The sequence below is a fragment of the Amia ocellicauda genome, chromosome 3 (genome assembly GCF_036373705.1).
Source record: "Amia ocellicauda isolate fAmiCal2 chromosome 3, fAmiCal2.hap1, whole genome shotgun sequence".
NCBI classification, from domain to species: domain Eukaryota; kingdom Metazoa; phylum Chordata; class Actinopteri; order Amiiformes; family Amiidae; genus Amia; species Amia ocellicauda.
In genome coordinates, this window is record NC_089852.1 from 10,623,181 (window position 1) to 10,647,171 (window position 23,991).

General features: G+C 39.2%; 1 protein-coding gene across 1 annotated transcript in view; it reads left to right on the forward strand.

The window, feature by feature from the left end:
• The window catches only part of LOC136736558 (guanine nucleotide-binding protein G(i) subunit alpha-2), an 86,813-nt gene that overhangs the window by 33,373 nt on the left and 29,449 nt on the right, over positions 1-23,991 (forward strand). The window lies entirely within an intron of this gene.

Here is a 23,991-nt window from a genome sequence, read left to right on the forward strand (position 1 = left end):
GTCCCCCTTCTACATTTCAAAGGCAAATACTCCAATTCCAGGACAAGATATAGATTACTGTCTCAGGTTAATAACAAAAAGTCGATTCAAACATGCTTGCTCAACAGACTAGAAAGATATTGCATAAAGCTAAACCTACAGAGAATGAAAATTGAGTTCAGCATCAGAAGGACAAGATCTTTATCAGTTTTACACCACTGAAGAAATTCGATGTCAAAACATTTAACAGACTTTGATTTTTCTTTTCTTTGTGGCTTAAAGTGTCCCCAGGTACATACAGAGTTTGTATACTGCTTGGCGCCCTCAGAGAACTAGTTAGATTTAAATAACACTTACTATGCATTCCAGTTGGCATGGGCATTGGAAATGGTTGTGTAGAATTGCCCTCATTACAAGGCTGGTACAGGCCCTGGGCCCCTCCTCTCAGCATCGCTGTCTATGGGTTTGTTGTCAAGCTCTCCAGGAGGACTCTGCATTCCTGCTTTCTGGTATCACTGTGCTCTAATCCACTTAATGCGGGGTAGGGGGGGTTCAGTAGGTTGTTGTTTTTTATCAAATATTTTATTTTTTATTCTAATAAAAGCTCTTCTGTACCTTAAAGTGCGATAGTGAAGGTACCATATATATGCAACTTTTTAAAATAAAAGACATCTAGCTGTTGTTGTGTTGTTGGAGTTACTTGATAGTTGTTTTTCTCCTGACTACATTGTAAGGGACTACATCTTACAAGGTTCAGCCACATTGTAATCCCCTCCTCCGTCCAGGAGCACTGAAAACATGTTTTGTGGTTGGAAGGAGCCGTCTGTACCGCTTTTACATGACACCCTGTCCCAGAGGACACTTCTGGGAAGCAGAGATGCTTGCCCAGCATAACAGCGTAAAGACCTATTCCTAATAGCACTGGCTTCCCTCTGTGCTATTATCTTCAGCTGGAACCCAGCCGAAAAGCTTAATTTTTTCCTCTAGACTGACGTGGCTTCCTAATTCTCTCTTACACGGAGTGTCAGTGTCTGTGTCTCCCTGTTATTCACAGCGGTGTTTGTCCAGCCTAGGGAAGGTCACTGTGTTGACCACCTGATGGAGAGGGGTGTGCACCCGCCCATTTCCTCCGCACCACGGGTCAGACACAGCCGCAAGTTATTCCATCGTCCTGGAATCTTTCATTTCAGGAAACAGCCAGCCGGACTCCAGCATTTGCACATATTAATAAGGGGAGAATGAATAATTAATCATTTATATTCTCTTAATTTGTCACCGTATGATGGTGGTGATGATAATAATTAGTAGTAGTATTGCACTTTCTTTATGAAATAACATTAAATGAGTTTTGTTGACCTCATTGTTAGAGCAGTTATCCTATTTAGTTTGTGCTTGTAAGCTGAGCTCATCAGTTTTAACTGTTAATATATCCAAGGTGAGATTTATTTCAGCATTGGTCTTACTATATAGCCTAACTGCTTAGTTTTATTAAACTGCTTTTATTATTGTATTGTGTTGCAGTATGTATATTTAGATTACTTGAAGAATGTTTGCAAATACATAAGCTCTTCTCTTCACCAGAAGATAATACACAAAAATATTTATCACCAAATATACTTGAAATGTATTAGAGTGTAAGTTTCTACATACGTAGGCCATCAAGACAACTAACTACACTACTAGCATATTATGTCTCATATTTGTGCTCTGATTCGGTCTGGTTTGTGTTTCTACACTTGTTCAGTATTATAGTGTATTTAAGAGAACTGGGAATGTTTTTGAATTTCTGGGATGCACTAGGGAATATAGTTTCAATCCCAAAATTACCAAGGACATTCCATGTTCAACAAAACTTGAAAACAAAATACAAATCTAAAGGCTCACAACCTTCCAGAGAAAGTTCTGGAAGCAGTAGTTACTTCTCTCATTGGTTGATATGAAAGAAGTCAAATGCAACTGAGTTTTGTGCCACAGAGTAATTATTCATGGCTGTTAAATCTAAGTGATGTTTTCAGCTCTGTACTCTTTAATGTGTGACATAGACACTTTGAATGTCACGGTCAGAACAAAAGATGTAAGTTAGACAAGCTTATCTTTTGAAGCTCTATTTCCATGTGGCTGGTCTGAACTTTGGAATGAACATTTGCACTTTAATCCAATTGTCTTATTTGGCAATATTAGTTTATCGATGCACTATGTAATTATACATTTGGAGTCACTTTTGTTCAGTTTAAATACTGGAGTTCAGAAACTACTTGAAATTGTCAATTGATACATGATCTTTTAGCATTGTGTTCATGCCTGCTGGCTGTCACTACTAATGTCAGAGGCGGAAAACAAAATGCTCTTGATTTAATGGAACATTGATATTGCATCCTTCCAAATTGACACAAAAGGAGGTTAAGCTTTTCTATTCTCTTTTTTTCAACCACTTCTTTGTAAGTAAAAAATCTTCCTACACAGTAGTAAGGGAAAATATATTGTTTTTTGTTAGTGGAAAGTATTACAATCTCCACCTTCACAGTTACAGACCACCATCTGATAAAAGAACAGAATGAGATTGTTCAATACACCCGCAAACATTTCTTTCCATTGTACCATACGAACTATATCTTCCTGTATTTATTCAATAGTTATCAAGATCTTTTGTGTACTTTCTATATGTATTTAACATTTGAAATATAGAATACAAGCAGTTTTAAGTCTCCCCATCCAATTTAAATACTTTGTACTTACACCTGCCATGTACTAATCTAATCTGTCTTTTGTTAGACAGGTGCAGATGTTTAATTTACATATATGCTTTAAAATGTATCGCCATCAATGTGCACATGAGTAGGTACCAGGTTAGAAACACGAGGTACCTGCCAATGATGAAAATACCGGATGACACAAATAGGTGACAATCTGTTCAAAAACAGCAGAGTGCGTTAATGAAAGACAATACAGGACACAGAGGAAGAGAATTTATGAACGAGCTTCATTACTATGGTGAGATCGTCATGAGTCAGTCTTTCAGTTGTCAATTAGAGTGAGAGTGCTTAACTTGCAGTCTACAGGTGCAGTCAATGCCACGCACAATGGGCCACAGTGACTTGTGACTTCCCATGATGCACCTGCAGAACACTTCTGATCAGCAGTCTGTGTAGCTGGCTGTTTCCAAAGCAGTACATCCGAGGGAGCTCGGAAGGGACAGCACTCAGCGGTGACAGTGAGGGACCGACATTTAGCACCGTGTTACTGACAGCTCTGCTTATCACGGAGGACTGGAAAACACTCCTGAGTAATGAACTGTAATTAAGCACTCCTTCAGGGCTTTGCTTTTAATCATCTGATTAGCAGCCCAGAGGACCACAGCAGCAGCAAGAACGGGAGCATGAATCCTTCTGCAGAACCCTGGCTGTTGTTTAAGGAATTAATGCATTCATTTGTTCTTGTTTTTGTTTATTTCTATTTTAGTGTTCCATTAGGGTACGTTTCCTCCCCCACACTGGCTTGTGACGAAGCCTTCCCTGTAGCTTTATTGTCTTGAGCTACCAAAGCTAGCATATTGTAGCTGAGGTGGAAACCCACTGTAGGATTTTCAGCAGATCTACTAATCACTCCTAATGAATGTGTGATTCTTCAAACCCACACAAGTAGGTTTTCATACAGTGTGTTATGCGATTGTACTGTTCTAAGCATAAGTTTCCCTAAGACAGCATTTTATTTTTATTGCTGACTGCTGCTCGAGGAGAATTTATGACTCAGAGCTGGTAATGAAGGCTGGCGTGAAACAGCCTTGGAGACTCCCCTGAACCAAAGAAGAAACTGGTGCAATATGTCTGTCATGCATGAACATTTACCAGCAAACAAAGAAAACAAACTATAAAAAAGAAATCCACATTATTCCTTGAGGATTACAAACAACTCGGAGACCCCAAGCAAACAACTATTTGGATTTCTGGTTGGAAAAAGAAGAATTGAAATGCTGCATACGGATGGGATGAAACCAGTATTACATGTACTTTACAACTAAAAGAATAAGGAAAAGAAAATCCCATACATAAACAAACGAACCCACATCACACACTGAACCTTTGTGCTGCACACTTCAAATGCCATTGAGAGAAGGCCCAGAATGTGTTCTCTCTTGATATCTGTCTTCCAAACCAAGTCATATATTTTTGAACAGTTATATAATAGTTAGTCATTTAGCAGAATCTTTTCAACCAGAGACTTACAGACACTAAAGGGTGGTCTATAAATCCCTGGCTACTACTGCATAGTCGGTTTCAGCTGGGCCTTGCTGATAAATGTGTGATTGCTTATAGAGGTGTGATTATAGTATTGTACATCCACGGTATGGTGTTATTTCCTGTTTAGCAAAGGTGTACATGCCCCTCACATTCAGTTCAAACTAACACATACAGTACCTGGTTTAGGGGAACACTCCTATTTCATGCCTTATGAGTGTTTTTAAACATGTGCGGGTCTATCTTGATTCCTTGTCAAATCTGATGTTAAGATTGAGCTCTTTCAGTGCTGACTCCACAGTAAAAGCTGTCACTTTGCTCGGCTGGTGATCTACTTGCTTTGCTCCCTGGTAGTCAGAACTTGCAATTCAGCTTAATTTCAGTCAGCCTGAAAATTGAACCGGGCCATTTCCGTGTCTCCAACTTGAGTGACAGAGCCTGACACCTGACTTAACCGCACAAGGACATGTATAAACAGAGAACAGAGTCCCAGAAACTGAGATTTGGAAGGCTTGCAGCAATTTAATGAAGCTGAAAAGTATTTGAGTTTGGAAGTAGGCAGTGGGAAAAAGCAACAGCATTTAACTTAGTTGTTGTAACATAAAATTACACTTTTTCATGTCTTTTGGTAGATCTCTCACTTCTTTGAAGTTGTTTGTTTTACAGTAAATATGGTACACTTAAGTTGGATGGTGAAAGGGGTCACAGAGCATGTTTGTGGAAAGGTCTTCCCACATTTCTATTACGATATTCAAATGTTCTCATATTTTGGGCTTTCATTTATGGCTGTCTGATACTTTATAGTAGGACTGGTTTGAGGATGTTTGCAATGGAACTAATGATTGGTTGCCTTATATTGATAATGTATCTTGTTGTAAGCAGTTAAACATACAGCTTTATATGCCTTTGCCAAGACCGCTTGCCAGAAGTAGCAAAATCCTGAACAATGTTCATCCCAAAGTCCTGAAAACCGTATCCAGTACCTAAGTGTAGCTACAGTTGTTTAAACCCATGCCCAAGAAGGTCAGCGTAAGAATGCATCTTTCTCTAGGTCTCTCTCAGTCAGCTCTTTGTCCTTCACGTCTTATCAATTTCCTTCCCTGCAAAGTAAAAACAACAAACTATGTAAATATTAAACAACCAGACATTTCAATTTGAGGTCATATTTATTTGTATATTTTATAATCCTCATATAAATTTGGAAAAAATTGGTTATCATGGGAACTCTAGAAAGAATTGCTTTAATCTTTCAAAACACTCCACTCCCCCCACCTTCCCTTTCTCTGTTTTTCCTGTGATTTCAAGGTGTTTGTGTTCCCAGCCACTCCGAATCCGTGATTCTTCCCCTACTGTGAGACCGATGCAGTTTTCCACTAATAGATGGCCTTTCAGCCCACGATTAATTATCTTCCCAGGACAGTGAAGTGTTGGGAGATCAGCCTGTCTGTTTCACTCTCTCTCAGGGGTCTCCTGTGGCTTCCAAAATATAATCCCAGAAAAAAACACACGATCAAGGTGTGAAATCAAAATAAAGATCTCTGGGATTCAGCTTCAGTGGGAGAAGTCCAACTTGGAGAATCATTCCTGGCTGATCTTTATTTACACAGCTGAACAACTATTTTTGTTCAGGAGTTTGTGAAGCAACTACTGTTAGGCCGTACTGTTCCCGGGTGTACCCAGGCGATGTAGCAGCAGTGTGGCGGAACGGTAGCAGGTCTTGGTGGAACCAGTCGGAACAGTCCCACTGCATTTTGACTGACTTTCTCATTGTGTGAGCTTTATTGAGATCACATTATCCAAAAACAAACCATGCCGTCTCTTTTTCTTTCTAATAAATCGCAATTGGCTTTCCTCTATATTCTAACTCTTTGTCCTGATTTAACTTTTCATATTTGTTTTTGTTTGTTTCCTGTCACTGTACTATTTCATTAGTTTCGAGAGCAGTTTACTGGAGTGGAGATTCATGCAGGATTTCTCACTTGTTGCCTAGCAGGTCTATCTTTAGTTATAAATGTTCTTTTCTGATACTCCTGTGAAATGAAAACATTTTGTCATTTCTTTCCATGAACTGTACTGTGTCAGACTACTTCCCTAGGTTATTTGTGGTATGTTTTCAGTCCTTGTGTATACAATAAAACAAGCTCTATGACCTGAGGGGAATTTCCTTGTCTGGGATGTGAGGAAAGCAGATGACTAGTGAGGCTGGTTTGTCCAGGAGGTCAGTTGAGTTCTGAATCACCCAACATAGGTCGGCAAGCCCACATCATAGCAATTGTACTAACAAAATCTCCTGGGGCTCCAGTCACTATTCCTTATTCAAAACCAAAGACAAAATAAACTAATACATTTAATCAGACTTCTACAATGAATGACTTCTACAATCTTGAGTATAATCAAATCCAAAATAATAATTGAAGGAACTGTCATATCAGAAGAAGATTTTATTTTTTATGCACTCAGTCACAATCAAGAGTTCTGTCATGCTTGTTCATCCAAGAGAGGGCTGTTTGGAATCGTATATCATTATAACCTTCAGAATACATGAAAAATCTATTTCCGTTTCTGCTCTGTGTAGTAAATGCTCCCTTGGCTGATTCAAAAACAGAACAGACAGAATGATGCAACCTAAAAGGAATATGCAGTCGGCAAAAATCAGTCTTCAGCAGGAATTCAAAAACAAAAGATGAGACCCCAGAGTTTGGCTGAGGGCAGTGTCATTGATTTATCTGCATCATTACTATTCTCCGAAAGCTCCGATGTCCATGCTTTGTGATCATTGGTATTTTTTCCAAATCAGTTGAGCTTCTTTTCCATCAACCCTATGTGAATTATCAGAACCTGAGGTACTGTAATTGTCAGTGCGTGATGTATTCACATAAGGAGGGCCTGCAACGGTTAGGAGCTACATTAACAGACAAGAGAATGCTTAAGATCTGGCACACTAGTGTCAGAAGCAGTTGCTTTGTTCTCTATTTCCGTTGAGTGTTCTTGAAATTTGTTCAAGTGATCGTTGTGTGGATGTTTTTGACCTAGATTTGTCAGTGCTTTTTGTTGGTAGAAGGAGAGTTAAACCCAAGCAGGAGAGTGAAGAAGAGAGCATGCAGTTAACACACCTTGAAACTGCAGATCTTTTTTTTGTGTGAAAGAGAGATTTTTTGCATGCTGTATGTCCTGTTTGCATATTTAAAAAAAAAAAAAAGTATTCGATATTTTTACCTCCCCACCCCACTTTGGTGGTATTCAAACATGTTTCTGTCTCAAAATGAAAATCAAGGTCTTGACAAAAAAAAATAAAAAAATGTTCATGAGTCAGACTTTAAAACAGTTTGCATGGCAGAGGATTGTGGACGTTTTGTGATGTGTTGGAGGGAATGCATCTGTTGCCCTGTGAGGTGATTTTCAAATAGAAAAACTAAATACTTTTTTATCTACACTAATGATGCTTCTGACGGATTTGGATTTTAGCACCTTCTGTAAATCTCTCTAAATTACATTGCTGATCCATACAGACTCTGTATTTTCTTGGTCAACATCTGTTGAGCTCGGGTGATGCAACTGAGCAAAGGCACAACAGGGAGATTAGACACACTCAGCCCTGGGTGAAGTGAGTGCAGGGCTGCTACCTCTGATTAATCATGGCTGGGGTGAGACTCACTACAGCTCTGTTCTGAGTGGCCTGAAACACTGGGTCATCCTGTAGGGAGCCTTTCCCTCACCAATCTCTTCTGGCCTCACTGACACAACCCAAGTGCAGAAATTCCCTCTGCATGGCACGTTATGGTGTTCTATCGAGGGCAGCGTTTCTCTTTTGGACTGCTGCTCCTCAACACCAGCAGAATGCTGTAACTGTGTACGGCTTGCCCTCTGAATCCATGAAAACCTAATAATAAAATCCTTCAGTAATGTTAATAAGAAATAAATCACCAAATAAAACAAAGCCTGTATTTTTCAGGCAGGAAGAAAGTTATTTTTTACTCTGTTTTAAATAGCACCAGTATTAATATTGCATACCTAAATATTCCATACTTCACAATGTAGCGCTTGGATCAATAAAGTACATCTTATAATGTCATGACAATATTCCATTTGCAATACATTTTTAATAACTAGAGTGGGTCAGTGGATTTGCTTAACATGATACAATTAGTTTGGTGTCATATTGAAAGTTATTTTTAGTTTTTCATGTTTACTTTTCAGACTGGTTCTTGATAGCATAGTTAACATAGTTAGATAACATAGTTAGATAAGCTTGAATTTGTGTTTTTCTGCTTAGGTGAGTTTATCATAAAAACAGGAAGTTGAGGGGTGAAACGGTAGTTAAAAAAGAAAGCCATGCCTACTCTGTAAGTGTGATTTCATACCAGAATGCATTGCACTTACAGAATAACAACTGTATGTACACCCCACTTTAACACTCCCAGCACTCTAAGAAACAGACACATAGCTCATGTTATACACCTCTATAATGTCGGATCAGGAAGCATTCAACTTTATTTTTATTTATCCAGTTTTGATTGAAAGCCTCTACTGTAATAGTTTGGACGAATGCAAGGCCATTGTCATTTAAAAGCCTCTTATTTTTAGACCTTCTCCTTTCGGATTCTCTCTTAAAAGTAATGCCATTTTTCCTTTACTTTTCTCGCAGCCAGAGCACAATTTCAGAGTTTATTCTGGAAGCCACTCACTCACATTATTGGATCAGATGTATTCAGATAAAAGTGGGCACTGGTTGGTCCAAATTCATACTTCGATTTCATCAGTCTTAGAACCACACATTATTACACATATTTCCATTGCATACTTGCCATGAAATCGACTACTACCAGCTCAGCCTCCATATTTCAGCTGAATGAGCATTGTAGGAGTGTAATTAAAAGGAAGATCTACTTTATTTTATGGATTTACAGATTGTTTTGTTTGGCCTTTGCTAATGATTCTAGTAAATAAAACTCATGTGGTTTGACATTTAACTTTGGATTTTTGAAGGGGAATGACATTGATGTTTCATAACTTGTAATAAGAAGCTATGTGACCTGACTCTCCGTGGGGTGTCACTGTGCTCCCTGTTCACTGTGGAAATTGTAGTGGTTTCAGAGCTGTTTTATTAGTAGCATTGCTGTTTCTGTAATTCATGTTGCCAGGCAGTTGACAAAGTAGTGGTGAAAATGAGGTTAGAGTTTGTGTTCACCAGGAGATTGTCAGTATGTGTTCTGCAGCACTTTCTTCTCAAAACATGGACTTCAGGATCTGCCCAACTGAAAGTCTGCTCTGTAATCCTTTTTTCTTTTTTTTTTTCTTTTTTATCTGTTGCCAGAATCGGGCAGAAGTAAACTTGTTTATAAAATGCTTTTCTGGATTTTTAAACTAAGTGCCTCCTCATTTACTTCCAGTGGGGCCCTCCTTTGCCTAGAAGATGGTTGATATATTTACATCGGGGACGCCCATTGACTTGCCTGTCCGAAAAAAAAAAAAAAAAAAAAAAAAAAAAAGACACACAGCATCTGTCCTTGTAAAATGGCTCACAAAACTCCTTGCTGTACTGATGCTCATGAATGACACACACAAGTTTCTCTAGTTTGCTAATCATAAATGTATTTATAGAAGTAGGAAGTCATGTTGTGGCCTGTGTCCAAAAATAGGGCAACATTTAATTTAAACAAACTATAACTGGTTAGAAGAAATGCTAATTAAAACAGCAATTGTATTTCATTGTCAACATTCCTATTTAAAATAAACAAGCAAAAAAATGCATTGGTTTTGAGTGGCCTTCTTGCTATCTTTGGAAATTCCCACTCCAGGATCAACCACTGCTTGTAATTATAAAGTTATTCTTTTGATGTGAGTATTGTTTGAACATTCTGACAAATTTTTAAACATTTTGTGAGCATAAATTATAATTGCCTTCCATCTGGCCTCTCTGAACTGTGATATTGTGCAATTGTTAAAAAAAAAAAAAAAAAAAGCTTTTACATCACAGTTCGCAATATTGCTCACGTGGATTTCTTTAAAAGTTGAAACATAATACATCCATGGAAATTAAAGGATCAGGTCTGCCTGTGTTAGGGGTTGGAAGCTGTGGGGATAATTGAAAAGATAAATAATAGGCTTTTGTCTCTTTTTTTGGACATTTTGTGTGTGTCGCTTTGTTTTTGTGCCTTTAAGAATAAAATTATTCTGTTATTCTGTTCAGCTTTTTATCGTGGAAATCTCCAGAAGCGCATTTCCCCTGGCGACAGAGGCAGGTGTTTAATAGATAATGCCTTGTTAACATCCTCTGTTCTGTTTCTTTCATTACAGAAACACATTTTCCTTAATTACTGTAACAGGGCCTCAGGGCGGCAGGTGAGAGAGGGAGAGAGCGGCCCAGTGGGGTTTAACTAGGAGACGTACATAGAATAGATAGCAAAGTAGGAAGAAAAGATGACTGTGTAGGTTAGTCCCTGACAGTTGACTATATTAGACTGTTTGAGATTCCCTCTCCTCTATCTGTGTCCAAAATGTTACTTCAGTCACCTAAATGAACAGATTCTGAGTCTCTCATTAATGCTAGATCACACAGTTGAACATTTCATTTTGTTAAATATTTAATTATGCTTTTAATGCTATTCGCACACACAAATGCTCCAATATGGAACAGTAACTAGATAGAAGTTTCAGAAATCTTGAAATGCCTCATTATTACCAAAGTTCCACTTTTTAATGTTCAGCCTTTTGTCAATTCCCTTTTTTATTATTTTTATTATTCATTTTATTCCAGCCACATACTGTGGCCAAACTTGAAAGCTACAAATCCCTCTGGTTTAGTTCTGATTTTGGATGTTTTTTCTCTTCTTTTGGGAAGTTCTAAGAAAGCTGAGCACTGTAGAGGCCGGACACTCGGCCTAGCTTGGTGTGTGCCTCTGCTAGTTCTCCCGTCCAGAGGTCCTGGGTTTCCTTCAGAGAGCTCTGGTGGTCTGGTTAGGATCGGCACAATGATATTTTTAAAAGCTGAGTGCTGCTTTGTGGCCATAAACACAAAGCTGCTGTTTAATGTGTCTCAGTTTCCTCCTAGGATGTTGAGTTCAGTCCCACCTGTACCTTAAAACAGTCAGCTTCTGCAGCACATCCGCTCGCTCCTGCTTCTTCTTGGGCACCAGGCCAAGTATGAGACTGTGCGGCCTAAAATAGCAAGGAGAGGGGGCTTGTCACTCTGAAATCTAGCTGTGTGTGGAAACGAGATGTCAAGAAAGAGGGAGCTCTCTCTCTTTTTCTCTCGCTCTCTCTCTCATAGCTGCACTTATGACATCTGTCCTCCTAAAGAACAAAGAAGGACAGCTACACACACATACTCTGTTTGAAGGAGTTTATTCTCCATCAGTATTAATTATTGATGCCATTAAAGATAAGCAATAAATAGCCCGAACTTTAAATAGACCTGAGTTTTAAAAACAGACTGTGAAAAGCAGCAGTACAAGGATAGGACTAATGTTGCACACACCGTTCAAGCAGAGCTTTGTAAGGCAGAGCTTGTATTCTTGACCTGAATATGAAAGCAAATTGAATATGTTCCACTATAAAACTAATGTGAAAGCACTTCAAAGTTCATTATTAAATTCTCCGATGATTGAAGAATAATCTTTCTCTACCAAATAAGGCTCATCCATCCCTGGAATGTTAATATCACATTAAAATAAAAAGTCTCCAGTGCCTTCTCTTAACTTTCAAAGACATTTGAAATTGCTAAAGCTAAACAGCGCTCTGTGATATTTCCTGGAGTGTTTGTGCATGTCAGGACTGGACCATTGATGAGGGGTCTGGTATAGGGGCTCCATGGGGACACTTCACACAGGCCATCATCATCACAATGTGAGATGTTTTAGACCGATGTCTCTCATGCTCAGCAGGCCCTGGTGCCTCCCAAGGGCCTCAGTATAATATCCCAGCTGTTCTAGAGACTTTTGGAAAGGTCCTTCCTTGCTTGCCCTTGAAGGATTAGAAGCCCTATTGATTTACGTTCTCTTCCAGTCTCTCAGCACTGTCCTGTATGACATGCAGAGCCGCACGTAAAACTTAAAGTTGTCTTGGCCGTTTATTCGCCTTTCTCATTCTCTGTTCACCCCGTTGTCCTTTTTTCCGAGTTACAGATAAACAAGCCTGCACTTGTCAACACGATTGCTTATTGAATGAAAGAATTGACATAGTGGAGGGACACCATCATTGATGTGAAAACAGTGAATTTGTTATTTTTTTTCCTTTACCTCTTGAAGTTGTAATGGATATTTGAATATTTTGCTTTTGTGTAGGCGGGGAATGTTTTTGTCAGTGTTTCTTACTGAGTGTTACTGGACCAACCTAGAATAGTTGAGACTTTTATATTACACTTTGTCAACAAAACATTCACAATTTTATGTTCTAAAGCTCTGATCATATGAATACTGCTCTTTATGTATCAGCTGCTTTATTTTCCCCTCATGGAGTCAAGTATTTACTTTAATACATCAACTGCAGAAATGTCTAAAACTTCCCTTTACGCTCCAGCTGGCAACACGGATTTATGTTATTTTATGACAAGAAATTAACTAAGCAATTGTGTATGCCATTGGATTATGTATGGACTATAACTTCCAATATTCCATCTGAATGGGGAGGTTAAGCATAGGATTGTGTCTTGAAACCCTTTTAGTTAAAGGAATACTATGTATTAACTACTTCATGCAATTGTTAGTCTCATAAGCAACTAATACAGAATATCGACATGTATCTGACAGTAGATATACAAAAGCACTGTAAATATAGCCTTTTAATTTCCTGAAAGGTTAGCCATTTTATTCTTATTAATCTATCTGAGAAGATGTAAAGCGGTGTTCAGAATGGTGTACCAGAGATTCCTGAAAGGGATAGCCTGAAGGGATGACCTTATTTCATGTAAAGCCCTTTTTCATTAGCCCTGCTCTTACTGTAATGTCAGTGATTAGATTAATACATAATGTAATGTAATATTAAATTTACTTCTTTATCTCCGCTATCCCTGAACCTTCAATATGCCCCATCTGAAAGAAACAAACTCCTACAGTACTTCAGAACTTAAGAACTCTTCATATTTGGTAAATATAATACAATCAGGCTTTGAAAATGTTATCCTATCTTAATGAGCTGTATCTTTTGCGAACTGGACCTTCTCACAACGTGTAATCTTGGGTGAAATTTACCCAAAGCCATTTAAATGCTGAAACTTCAATTAGTCTTAGAGCTTGCATTTTAGGAATCCCAATTACTTTAGTGGCTTCAAAACAATTATTAGTGTACAGTGTGCTCTAGGTTCACCTGAATGTCTTGCCTGAGCTGTTTTATGTGTAAGATTTAAAAAAACAAAATCGTAATATCCAGTCTATAACCTCTCTGGATGAAATTATTGATGACTAAGGTAGTTTAACAATGACATTTTATTTTTTTCCCCAAGGCCTCCACTGTAGTGTTTTCGAATGATTATTTTCTTGTGACTTTTCCAACAGTAATTGAGCACCAGGTGTTATTTGTTTTGTGCAGGCAGCAGTACAACTCAACTCAACAATATTATTCTGCCCACATAAGGATCTCAGGGCTTAGTTACACTGAAATGACAAAATGGCTTTTACTGATGCGAAAGTGGTGCTCTGTATATCAACAGTAGTTTTCTGTTCTCCATTTTCCTTATCTTTTTGACACTGTACAGCTTTCTGGATAAAGGGCACAGTTGTCACTTGGATTGCTCAGGTTAACACAGGTTAAAACAATCTGCAATTATACAGTTTTAAATGACCTTTTGCTTCTTGATTCTCAGTTGTGGAGGAGTGTTGGCCTGGTTACTCATTAGGGGGAATCACACCGTTAAATCTAGTGTTTAAGCCTGAGGTAGTTATCTTTAGTCCTCAGTATTGAAGTCTTCATCTATTCAGGTTACATTGCACACAGGTACCATATATTGCTATAGGGGCCCAACATCTTAGGCGGTTCTCAATTAAACAGGTCTTGATGACAAAACAAAGCCAAAGAAGTGTGTCATAGAAGAGGGGCACAAAATTACTTGTTTCAATTCACTCAAGATTTCACAAGTAGCTGTATTGGGAACTGCTCTTTACAGCACAATGAGAGAGAGAAAAACTGATTAATTCTATAAACGTGAAAATGGGAAAAAATCACTGTACTCAGTCAAAATGCAACCAATTAGATTGGTCTGTACAAGGAGGCATTGTGGAAGGAGTTTGTTGGGAATGAAAGGAGATGGAGGTTCCTGTGTTGACTAGGGGGAGCTAACAGCATTGTGAACCCTGAACAGGGTGTAGGAAGCACAGCCAATCACAGTGGAAAACAAAGTGTCCCCCCACCCCCATTATTGTTGCTCACTCTCACTTGCTCTCTCTCTCTCCCCCACTCCCCCCCAGTAAATGTCCAGGCATCGGAGAGGGGATAACAGGGGCCCTATTTTGCTAATTGCCAGAAAGTAGTTCTGAAGCAAATTTAGATGTTATTGTTGTGGCGTAAATGACAGTAAACAGAAAGGGGCCTTTCTCTCTTGCCAGATCCATCCACAGAGCTGTCTTTGTGATTCCCTCATCAATCCCGGCTATTGTCTTCTCTCTAGAACTGCCTGCGAGGAAAAGAGTTTGAGCGAAGAACTGGGCGGTTGTTGTGACAAAGACGATAACCCCTTTTCTGAAAGGGAAGAAAAAAAACAGTTGTACTGTACACACAGGATTGCTTCACCCACCCTTCTTTAAGAAAATCATGGGGTCAATTAGCCCTTTGTGAGAGACGTGAAAGTGACAGATAGGGCAAGAAGTTATTGTGGCTGTATCCCAGCATTAGTGTATTACGTCATCCCCCTTAAAAAAATAAAAAATAAACAGATAGAAGAAAGAGCATTCCTATTTATGCCAGTGAAGGAATCAACTCGAACACAATATACAGTACACACATAGACGAGCCTGACTTTTTCCTCCACATGAAAGAGAGCTTAATTTTTTTTTTTTTTTTTTAAGTTGGCACCATAAGAGACTCGAAGAACTCTTTTTGTCAGAAGAACACTTTCGTAGTGCGGGGACAGGTAATGAATTCTCTGCCAAATCAATAGACACGGCTTTCCAGAAAGTCCAGTTTTTTTTTTTTTGTAAACAAACATCAACCAGAATACCTCATGAATACTAATGACCCATGTCTGTATCTCGGGCTGCAAGCTGGCAATAACTCCTTCCTGAAATGTGGGATGTACAGATGCACGGTTGCCCAGAGGAGTTGGCACAGCCATGAAAAGATCTTTCATTTGAAGTGGGAGTGCTGCTTTCTCTTAGTTGGCTTTTTATAGCATTTCAAATGGGAATCTGGTTTCAGTCTCTGGCTTCAGGTTATGATATCTTTGCAAAGCCAATGCAATGACTGAAAACAGCCCTCTGAAACCTCAAGTCCTCCTGAAAGAATGGCCGTAGTGACGTGATATCTCACTTCTTTTCTCAAGAGCTCAGCACCAACAAGATGTTTTGGGCTCAACATGTGGCACAGATTTGTTATGTCTAGAATAAAATTACCTAGTTAGATTTAGGTTGAATTAAGTCACTGGATTCAGATTGTGAAAGCAGAACTCGACAGCATATTTGTCTAAAATTAAGTCTGTACCTGTTGGATAATGTTAAGATTGTTTTCTTTCATTTGGAACGGTCTGAGCAAGTCATTCTCAGGATTTTCTTTATTTTCTTAATCCTGAAAACAATAACAGCCTAATTGCATTCCTACACTGAGAGTTGTGAGTAACTGTATGTGTAACAATATCAGTAAATCCCCGAGCGAAATTAAAGGAGTATTTTCCAAATGTAAGATTGCCTCCTGCTCATGTATGATTAAGCTGGTATCTCACATGTCAATCTCCTGGACTAGCAACAGTAGGGCCAGAGAGGGCTGCTGGACACTGGGCAAATTAACCAGTACTTCAGTCAGTACAGTCTATTCTTCTACAAATACCAAAGGCATAGTGTGATTCCAGTATGCTTTTGGCAGTGCACTTTTGACTTGTTCTCAGAACATATGTGGCCAGATAATTAACACATAACTTTTTATTTTAAGCACTGTGTGTTTTATGTTTTTCTTCAATGCTCTTTAGACTTGTTCCCACTTTTGTTTTTAGCTGCAGCTCTAAAGCCTGTTGGAATAGTAGTTACAGCTTTTTCATAACAGTCAATGATAACAAATTTCAACAAGCTCAGGCACTTAATATGCTGAGCAACCTTTCCTGGCATCTACATCCTGCTACTAATTAAACTTTGTTTTTTAATAAGCTGGGTCTGTTTTAACACTGGATAAACAACAAGATTGTTATTTCCTGAAGTCCCAAAGGGATCAATTAAGCTTTTTCATAGCTGGCCATTAGTAGTTATTTGTACTATAACCTACCCACCAGAGTGACTTGGACTGTTCTCCCGGTACAATTATTTTCATTTGTATTTATTTTTTGAGGGAAATGTTTATTTTGTTGACGTTACGGGGCAGTGAGGTCTACGTCTGCCACCTAATCCTCCTGTCGAACGGCTCTGGAGTTCTGTGTCATTCTGTTATGTAAAGATGATGATGCTGTCCAGTCCTTCCTTGATTCCCTCCACAAGTCTTTCTGCTCTAATACTGTCTCAGACATAGGTCTGATCCTCACTCTGCTGGGCAATTATGCATAATTTGTAGATGGAATAAGTGTGCTCTCGGGCTGTCTGGCTAAACATCACTTAAACTCTCGTCACTGAAGGACTGTTTCCCCTTGTCACTCACTTCCAACACTTAGTGGAAGTCCTTCTTATAGACAATAGTTAGGACATTTTTGTTTGCTTTGAACTCACTTCTGCCAGCTGAGGTGTGAAAGGAGGGGATATCCGGCAATCCTTAAAATAGTGACAACAGAATGAAGAGGTACGGACACAGGACAGACATGGGAAGCTGACTTTGTGTATTTCTTCTAACTTTGCAATGGTGCAGAACTGCAGAGAGAATGTGTTATGTGGCTTAACCGATGATGAGACCCATAGCTTCTTTTTGCAAAAGAGGGCTTCCTTTACTGAGCTTTGTGATGTTGTAGTTTGAGCTCAGGTCTGTCCATGGTGATTTTCAAAACTATATGAGTAACATCGGGTTTAAAGGATCTGGAGGCACAGATTAATATTTGATTGCAGATCAGTCAGGAGAAAGACATGAATTCTTCAGTACTGTACACACCCACTGCCACACACAAACCCCCTCCCTCCCTTTTTCGCTCTCATCTATTCTCTGTACATGTCCGTGGATTCAGTGGACCAGGGAAGGAGTTTTTTTTTGTTAACAAATAGTGAATTTCTCCATACTGTGTGCTGAAGCAATAACTCAAGCCTGCTTAGTCAGTCGTTATTCATTCAGCATACCAACCTCTGCCTGATAAAACTGGAAGAATGTTTTAGAGCTCTTGGCAGTGGCTTTACTCACTTCTACCCTGCTCCTTCAATTAAATGTCTGTGCCCTGTTTTCAGTTAAACTACTGCAAGGAAAGCAGTCTTAAGTTCGGGCTGCATGATAAAGAAAAGTAATTTCCCATTCCTTGGTCATAGAAAGCCAGTTGGCCTTGTTCAATCTGCGGCACCCTTGCAGACTAATGGGCCTTCTTTCTATTTTCCTCTTATATTATTTTTGTTTAATCAATGAGGGAGAAGCGACACAGGCGTGACAGAAATACAGATCACATTAATCATATTCAAATGGACTGGGAAGGGAAACTCATTTCATTCAGGGACAAAAAGCACCCTTTCCTTTTTTTTTTTTTTTTTTTTTGGTTTAAAGTGCCCCGCTTGCTGTATAGCAAAAGCAAATTACTGTGACCACCACAAGTATCTCTCAATTGCCAGTTGCTAGGCAGCCAGGAGTATTTGTTTTCTTCATATTCAAAGAATCCAGAGATTTGTGTAAATGGAACATAAGGCCTATTTCTTCATATTGAATATCAGAGTTTCTTGCACACACAGGCAACTTTTGTCACCCTGATGAATGGGCTTAATGTAATCATCCTCTACTTCTTAGTCATTTTGCATGCGTGCTTTGAACATAAACTCAAAAATGGTTCACAACTCAAAAGTGTTTATTTTGGGCACCAGTTCTACTTTAATATATATTATAAAGAATCTCATCAATTACTTTGTGGATAGTTCTACAAAAACATTGGCCTGCAGTATCCACTGCATAGGTTGAAGGAGGTTGAAGCATAGCTCTGAACTAAACTAACTTAAGCTAAATTACTCTCTTTCCTATCAAAGCTCTTAGGGGAAAAGAAAAGAAAACTACAACAAATTTCGTGGCTACATCTTGCCTTGTGTGCCAGACATTCCATTATACCACCCTATCAGCATAGGCTGGCGCAGCATGGAAACCTTTTTAAAGGCTCATTTGCAGGCGCATGCAGTGAAAGAAAAGGAGATGAACACACCCATACAAAATGGTAGACTGCAGAGTTGGTCCTGATTCACTTATCTCAGGATGGTAGGGTTTCATTCAGTTCAAGAAGAAAGAAAACATAGGTGTTCTTTAACAAATATTTAATTTGCATGCCATCATATAATAGAATGGACATCATCCCATGTTGTGCTATTGTATCCGTCCTCCGTGCACTGGTAAAGGAATGGTCTGCATCCGTGCCATCTGTGAGGCTGGCAGTGCTCAGGGTTAAATGTGGTGGGTGTTCACCCTGGGTCTGGGCCATCTGTGAGCAACAGCGAGCACCATCTTGTGTGGAGGCAGGGTGCTACTCATGGAGAGCTCTGCTGCTCCCACGGTGTAGGTGTTGTGTCCTTCTGATTCTCCATACACGCGCACTGGATCTCCAAGCCCCGGGAGAGCATGGTTTTACTGTTATTGATCCCCTTCAGGGCCCTTGTCAACCCAGGCATTGAGATCACTGCAGTAACACTCACTCGGAGATGTGGGCACATGCAATATGTATGCAGTAATACTCTAGTAAACAACAAAAGCACAAAGGGTGTCATGCTATTGTTTTTCTTAGCTTTCCTTTCATGTTTATGTTTGAAGGAGACGTGAGGAGATTTGAACTAAATCTCTCCCAGAGGGAATTTGATTCCCCTGTAATCACAGGCACTAAAGGACACTGCTCACTGGCTTAACATTGACACTGCAGGTGACTGCAAATGAAGAGCATCATGGGCGATAGGGGGACTGCTCATACTTGAAGGAATTTGAAGGCACTCTAGCTTGAATGAGAAAGTTAGTTGCAGTCGATGGAGTGGCTGAGAGCAAACAATGTGAGTGCACATTATTGAGATCAGGGACTCTAATGCATTATATGACTCGTAAGAAAGTGTAGATGTGTATACACCCATTAGTTTTCTTTGGCTCAAATAAGTATTTTTCTGACAGGCCTAACTGGAGTTCTAAGGTTAATCATTTTATTGTACAAAATGTGTGTTTAAAAAGCAAACAAACAAAAAAACACCACCACCTTGACTGGACTGGCAGTGGGTTTCCACAACACACATCTTTGTGTTTTAAGAGATTAAAATTTTGACTTCTGCAGTGTTTAAATCTTTGTAATGAAGAATGGCAGAAGCTCAGGGCTGTACTACTCCCTCCTAGTTTTTCAGTGCTACACCATTTCAGGGTTTCGTTAGCGGAATTGTACCAGCAGAGATTTAAACGGCAGAGAGATGAGCCACTTTCATTCAAAGACATTGTGTTCACTAAGAAAGATAGATTCACTAGGAAACAGTTGTCCTTTATATGACATCAGCCTGGTGAGGCTGGTAAAGGGCAGCTGATTTACTTTTTACTGCTGTGATCCAGAAACAGCTGGGTTTGCCCATCACTTCAATCTGACCTTCTGCAGGTGTGCATAAATGGAAGCTGTGAATATGAAGTTGAGGTAGGAGTAAATGCAATTACAAGTTTTTATTTATATTATCCTTGCTTGTTTGTGCGTTTTATACTGATTCATTGGGCATATGACCAATACAGTTGCAAATCTGTAATCGCACATCATTTCTAAATTTAAATCTTACTATAGATGCTAAATTAAATGTGGTCACCCTGCTGCCAGTGCCAAAATGTATTGGTTTGGCATCAGCAGTTGCTTGAGGCAGCTTCAAATAGCTGGGAATGTTGCAGATTGTATTAAAAGTGCTGCGTATTCTCAAATTGTGTCTTACAGCGTGAAATTCCTAAACATGTTGTTTTGTTTGTTTATACCGAAATCCATTTCAATAGTGGGGAGATTCAGGGTGTGTTTCATTGTAATGGATTTGCCTACTGAATCTGTCCTCGGGCAGCCATTTTCAACTGGCAGAAAACATTCTCTGGCAAACCATCTTGACCCATTACCTCAGGAGTCTGTTTATCCACAATAAACAGTCAAGCGAATTAAATAACCTTTTTGTTTCATTCATTGTTACACTATATCATGCACAATTGAGATTTAATATGCACATAGGAAAAGTGCAACAAGGTATATCTCCAGCTTTTATACACATGAATAATGTTAATATTGTTTTTGTACAGGTTCATCCTATTGGCTAACACATGTCCCCTGACCCTAAACTATGTTCATAGATGGGCTTGGATACTGGCAGCTTGCCAAGTCCCACTGTAAGCTGTGTGAAGCCCAGCGAGGGAGAGAAGCAAAGACAGTGCCAGCCTCTGTTTAGCCTCTGATGAACTACATTCCTGAAGAAGCACTATATTTCATGGCTCCCTCTACAGAATGTAAACCTGCCATCCCCAGAGATTTTGCCTTTTGACGTGCAGCAGATCTGACGATGTACAGAGCTGTGCACTTCTTTAAGCCCTGCCAAGGTTAACACCTATTGTATTAAGACAAAAGGTGTCGTTTCTGTCTTAATTTGAAAGACTTGTTCCCGAAGGAAATGCAAGTTCTTTTTTTTTTTTTTTTTTTTGGCAGAGCTATTCACCACAAAGCACTGGAGTACAGTACAGCGTGTGAATAAAGTAGCCACCCCCTACCCCAGATCTAAAACATTTAAGATCTCCTAAATGGAGTATGAAATATGGGTCCTGTCATAAGTAATTCTTTAGGTCTGTGCACATATAATGTACTGTAATCATTCTGCATGGGTTCTCTTAAATTCACTGAATTTCTCCATCTAAATGAGCTCCCTTTCCTTCCCATGTGCTTTATAGACCACTGTAGTGTCACTCCCTCATTACTTGATTTGGTTTGTGCTGTTGTATGTATATAAATGTGTTTGCAGTCATAAGCAAAGGCTAGTAACTCTTAATAGTGTTGACACACCTTTATCAATGGCTTGGACGTGACAGTGTTATGTTTATTTAAAAATGGCAGAAGAGCTATCCAGCAGCTCAAGACTCGAGCTTTCTTATCATCTTCCCCATCTGTAATTTAGCAGCGTATTACAGCAAAGCCATTATCCAGGAACAAAATATTAAAATATTTAATGTCAGCAATAAATCTGCATAAATAAGTGTGATGTTATTGTTTTCTGTAAGAAAAATCGAGGTATCATTTTTTAATGAAAGCATGGTTTTGAAAATTGCCTATTTCATTAAGGTATGTACACAGAAACAATGTAATTTGCGGGAATTTCCTCCTCACTCTGCACCTACATGTGATAGTGCCTTCATTACCCCCTTCTGATACCTTACAGTAAGTACCCTAAAGTATGATTAATGATAATTGTGCAACTAATGTTTCCCCAGCTGTGCCTTTTATTTTATTTTATCTTTAATAGATGGGTTGATAAAGGGACACACCCCCCCACCCTCAGTTCTATTTTGTTATTGCACCTATATTATCATCAATAAAAGTTAATGGCCGTAATATAAAAAAACGTGACAGTGAGTGGATTTGTTGGTATGTTGGGAGTTTTGCCCAGTCTGCTGTACCCTCAGGAAGACTGTATTGTTAACAAACCACAAACTGTTTACTTTGCAAATCGACCATTTTTCATCCTGGATGCTTTCTTTTTAATGTTTTAGGTTTTGTTTTCTAAGCACACAGCATTGCATGGCACTGTTTTTTGAGTGTCGTTGTTTTATCTCCAATTTCAATATGGAAGTAATGGAAAGCATTAGAAAAGCTAAATTCAGGGCTGCCAAGGAATTACAGTTTTAGGACCTCTCGCTCTCCAAATTTTCCTTGTGGAAATTATTCACACACGCACACACACCCTTTTTGAACAAGGTCATTGAGAACAAAATGTAGAAAGTTTTACTTTCTACCACACTTTCCTCTTAAATAACTCTCTAAAAGCCTATTCCATCGCTGAGTGTGAGATCAATGTTTAGACAGTCACTACCATTGATTTATTCTCTCATCAGATAAAGGAGCCTGGGTGAAATTATACACCGGCTTATTCACATGCCCATTTCTGTGCACCCCTGGCACCATTTTTTCTTCTGGCTTCTCATGATTCAATTCAGCTGCTGTCTTTTCACTCTCCCTTACAGCCTTTCCATTTACCTCTTTGCTTGTCCGTCCACAGCCAGGGGTCCATTAAACAAATAAAAGGGGTGTCAGCCTGCTTTACCTCAGAAGCCAGTTAGATTTAACGTCAACTGAAGTGCTGTCGGTATGATCTGTGCAGGGAGCTTTTGCTGTTTTAAAGATGAATGATTATTTTTAACATCGTGCAAGAGGGAATGCGGACAGCCCTGGCAAAGGGGGCTTTTGTCACCCTTCCGCTCTGAGCTGCGGGGATCTTGTCTTCCTTTTTCAAAGCAGAAGCGAGAAGCATCCCCGTGGAGTCTGTTTTCTCCATTCATCTATTATGTAGCTGGAAGTTGTCATCCCAGGTTGTAGAAAACTAATTAGCTGCACACAGCTTTCTCCCGAGTAGTTTCTGTTGTGGTTTAAACAGATTTTGTGATGCAGTGTTTGAAGTTTTAGATGTCAGCCGAGGTTATTAAAAGTACAGCCACGAGCTGCTGGGCATCTCACTGATTAAACGGAGGATGCCGCAATTGTCAAAGAGCAGTCTTTACCCCCCCGATATCCCATCACTCTGAATTTCATTTCTCCTCTATCAAAAGCCGAGCTCACCTTAAAGAGCCAGGTCACATCCAAAGCATTTCCCTCTTACTTAACAAGCTTCATATTCTCTGTGTCTACTGTCTGACTTTTTGTACTCCTGCTTAGCTTGCTACATTAGCTGGGCTTTATATTCAAATGGGGGGGTTGAACAAGGTCAAGAGAACTTCCAGTTTCTTCTTTGCCAGTTACAAATGAGAGCTTTCCTCTGCATGGTATTAAAAAAGTTAATGATCAAAGGATGAAGTCGCCATGTGATTCATATTTTAAAGCGACATCAATGGAAGTCTGGTGGGAGAGAATAAATAACATCATTTCCAGAAAGCAGCTTGCCAGTCCACCTTCCTCTTTGCTTTTAGAAAAGGTCTTCCTTCCTGTGTCTGTTGTTGCCTCGGAGTGGATAGATACACAGGCCGGCTTATTAGAGGTTTCATTATTATATTTTGTTTTCCTCTGAACTGCAAGCTGCACCAGTTTGAACTTTATGCAATGTCTTGTGTAGTAGGTCTGCCTACATTGTGTGGACTTGTATCCATTATGTTTTGGGTGACATCATCAGCTACCTGTGTGGATTGCATAACACTTTCCTTTTATTATTTATTTATTATTTAGGGTTATTTTTCACTCTGCATTGAGCACTTAATTTCTCCTCCAGCTGCAAGATAGCATGGCATTTGCAAAATCCTTATCCTACAGTTTCTATGTAATAAGACATGCTTCCACATGGGTGCTAAAACTGTTTTTTTTGTTTTG